Genomic DNA, 4,288 nt, shown 5'->3' on the forward strand with positions numbered 1-4,288 from the left:
TTTTAATTTACCTCTTATCACTTAATAATTTTATTTCACCCACTGCTGATTTTGAATGGCATTCCCTGAACATTGATGCATCCCTACTATTTATTCTCTGAGATCGACAGGTTTCTCACTGAGATCGACAGGTTTCTCACCTTGTACTGAGGATGAACCACATTAATTGGTTTCTCACCTTGTCCTGAGGATTAACCACATTAGTTGGTTCGAAATGTCAACTCAATCCTTACTACTATTCTCTACATCATGGATCACAAAAGTCTTAGATCTAATACTTTTCCTATTACTTTTATGTATGAGAGTTCAACAAAACCAAATAAATTTTTTTTTTCAACAATATGATATTCATAAGGTATTTTGGTTTTAAAATAACAGCTCCAAGACCTTATTCGGTCACTATTGTTTAAATTCAGCCACAAAAATAAGCACCCTGAATTTTCTGAAATTAAATGTAACATAGTTGGATAACTTTAATTCTATTTGCAATTTTGGAATATTTTAAAAATATAATAGAAATACGGATAAAGTTAATTATTTAACTTTATCACTACTTGATTTTAGTCATCTCCATTAAATTTCTACAATATTCTAAAATCTACCATCTAAATAAAAATACCCAAAATAATCTTGTCATTTTTAGCATATTTAAGCGACAAATAAATACCAAATTCGTTTTCCACACCCATATATATGCAAACCGCAGAGTTATAGAGAGTTTAAAGGGGCAAACGACACACATGAAAGATGGCTGAACGAAATATGAGGTTTTGCAATTACAAAGATCAGGTTCTTCTCTTGGGCTTCATCCACAGGGAGTTGAACTTTAAATTTCATTGGGTACATAATACTTCATAGAGCTACCTAAAAGCATTTAAATTTTAAAAATATTTCGGAAACCTACCATGAAAATAAAATGAACTGTATTCTTAGATTTTTGAATATTCATAAATTCCACAACCAGATTAAATTCAAATATCTCAGGATTATAAGGTGCAAAATAAAGTCAGCGGCTGTCCATCGAATGACCCAAACCTACAATCGGGTTACGATTAACGAAGCATTATATTATCGAAGGTTCAAAAGTAAAGTCAATTGCTGACTTCCGGTTGCCGTCGAATGACCCAAGCCTAACCCGATCGCTGTGTGGACTAACAATGTGAAGTAAAAGCTATTTAACTATCACATGAAAGCTTCTGTACTTCTCCGCCTGAAAATTCTGATTTTAATCTGCTCTGCATCATATATAGTTTGTTAGTAGCAGTAGTCCATTGAATGGCTCTCCTTCAAGCAATAATCATTTTATGTATTACGTCGGTGTTGTTGGGAGAAACTGTTGACGGGTACAAGATTGATTTTCCCCAATTCAACCTAAACACTGAAGGTATTGACAATTTATATGTAAATAACAACAACAGTGGGATGTCCTTGAATGCCTTGCAGGTCACGCCGGATTCAAACAATAAAAGTCCGCAATTCTCCTTGACAAATAGATCCGGAAGGGTATTATTGAAAAAGAAATTCAGAGTATACAATGTAAAAGGTACTGTATCCTTCAATACCTGGTTCATTTTCAATATTCAAATTGTTAGCGGAAATGGTGGGGAGGGTCTGGCTTTTATTGTAACTTCGGCTAATTATGACTATATACCAGCCAATAGCTATGGCGAATGGTTGGGACTGTTCAACGCCTCCACCAACGGCCATAGTAGTGCTCAGGTTTTGGCGGTGGAGTTTGATACAATAAAGAGTCCAGGTACCAATGATCCAGATGCCAACCATGTAGGCATTAATGTTAATGACATAAATTCCATAAATTTCACATCTCTGCAAGACCAGATATATTTGAACGGGGGCTACGACATCCAGGCGTGGATTGAGTACAATGGAAGTACGAAGATTCTGAGTGTGTTCGTCGCAAAGTACCCCGCTGCGAAGCCACCGCAACCCCTGGTATACTCCATCACCGATCTGTCCAACAACACTCTTGGCTCGGAGGTTTATTTCGGCTTTTCTGCCTCCACAGGTAATGGGACGGAGCTCCACTGTGTGAAAGCATGGAATTTCACAATCAACACAATCGAATCAAAGGGGCCATTAGTCATTGCTCTTTCCGTCTCCCTTTCCTTCGCATTAATTGTCGCCTTAGGGATTATAGTCGTAGTTTTCGTCAAGCGCCGTAAGTCTAAGGCAGACTCGGCGATCAACGTATGCGACGCCCTAGAGAACATTCCCGGCCGGCCGCGAGAGTTCCGATACAGAGACCTGAAGAAGGCCACTAATAACTTCAGTCCCGAAGCCCTTCTCGGAAGAGGAGGCTTCGGAAGCGTTTACAAAGGGACTCTGCCAAAGGAAAAAAACTGTGGTTGCAGTAAAACGCATGACCAATGGCTCCAAAAATGGTAAAGAGGAATTTATCTCAGAGATCAGCGTTATCAACCGCCTTCGCCACAAAAACTTGGTGCCGCTGCTGGGGTGGTGCCATGAGAAGGGGGAGCTGATGATGGTTTATGAATGCATGCCCAACTGCAGCCTGGACAAACATATTTTTAATGGGGATGCTGCAGGCGGATTTCTGGATTGGGAGCAGAGATACAACATTGTCTCGGGCGTGGCCTCGGCTCTGCTGTATCTCCACGAGGAATGCGAGCAGCAGGTGATCCACCGGGACGTGAAAGCCAGCAACATCATGCTCGATTCTGAATACAGCGCCCATCTGGGTGACTTCGGTCTCGCCAGACTGATCGAACACGACCGGAGATCTTTCCATGCCACCAAAGTTGCTGGAACCTTCGGTTACATGGCACCCGAATACGTTCACAGCGGGCGAGCCACGGCCGAATCGGATGTGTTTAGCTTCGGCGCCGTCGTCCTCGCGGTCACCTGCGGAAAGAGCCCCAGATTTGGCAATTCAGAAGTGGCAAATTTAATAGAGTGGGTGTTGAAACTATGTGATGAGAACAGGCTCTTGGAAGCTGCCGACAGTCGCCTGGCTACGCTTGGGAGCGTCAATGGTAACGAGGAGGACATGAGACGTTTGCTGATGTTGGGACTGGCCTGTTCCTCTCAGAATCCCGAGCAACGCCCTACGATGAGGGAAGTTACGCAGATACTTGCTCGGACTGTGCCTCCACCATCCGTGCCTCTGTCAAGGGCGGGCTCGTTCCGACTAGCCCGAGATATCAGTTCTACGGCCACTCTACCCAGCAGTACAGAGAGTGAAGTGTGGTACTCCATGAATGAATCAAGTGAAATTCATCTAAACGGTAACGCGAGGGAATTCGCGGTGAATCTAGCCCGAGATATCAGTTATACGGCCACTCTACCCAGCAGTCCAGAGAGTGAAGAGTGGTACTCCATGAATGAATGAAGTGAAATTTATCTAAACGGGAACGTGAGGGAATTCGCGGTGGATGTGTTGATGGAGGACATCGTCTGATGTTGAGTTTTGACATTGGGGTTGTTTTTGAATATTACAATAAACGTTTTATCCTGTGACAGCTTTCAATTTTTATCGTGAACACTCTGTGCAAAATTGGAACCAATCAGAGATTTGGCGAGGTTCATTATTCCAGATATATAAATTTCAATCTCCAAACTTCTGGGATAATTCCATATTCTTGATATACAAGATCTTTGATTAGTTCTCTGGTTATCTGAGGCTGGTGATATGGAGTATATCTTCCATTCAGTGAAACAGGTGGACAATGCTCTCCAACGGTGCAAGATTTGAAATAGCATTTCAGTACAGGGTGCTTTTTTAATCTGTTTATTCCACTACAGGATTGGACTTGTTTCTACATAATAGTGATGGATAGGCTTCTGGGCGTCTGGTGACCATTTATTATTTTATTAACATAGGATTTTGTTTATATTTGATACTTGAGATATAAAAAAAACTCCTGTAAAACTTTTATTACCTATATACAAAAGTCTGTTGGTTTTCTATTTTTGGAAAAAAAATAGCGTAATCCTGTGTGTGTTTAATTACACACGGTTTTCTTTCTCTGGTTCCCTCATAAATGGGTAAAGTTATGAAGTGCAATGCCTGCTGCGCTCTACAAAACACCGGGATGGATATCGGCCTTTGTAAAGTGGACAGTCATTCGTTATATAAACTTATTTTGGACGCACTCTTTTCAAGGGCACAGGTATTGTATCCCTGGTAAGTAAATTTCTGTTGTCTCCCAATATTTTTTATTAAAATGATCAAAATGAATCCTAAAATTGCAGAAACCATGTTTATTTGAAATTCCTTCCTGCTAGCTTTTCTCTCATGTTAATCCAT

The 4,288-nt window shown here is 41.0% G+C and overlaps 1 pseudogene; it reads left to right on the top strand.

Moving 5' to 3' along the window:
- Positions 1-1,275: 1,275 nt before the first annotated feature.
- Positions 1,276-3,957, top strand: LOC149155975 (putative L-type lectin-domain containing receptor kinase S.5 pseudogene; annotated as a pseudogene).
- The last annotated feature ends 331 nt before the right edge of the window (positions 3,958-4,288 follow it).

The sequence above is a fragment of the Pinus tabuliformis genome, chromosome 9 (assembly GCF_031772625.1).
Source record: "Pinus tabuliformis cultivar Carrire ecotype Pingquan chromosome 9, CPIR1, whole genome shotgun sequence".
Classification (NCBI taxonomy): Eukaryota; Viridiplantae; Streptophyta; class Pinopsida; order Pinales; family Pinaceae; genus Pinus; species Pinus tabuliformis.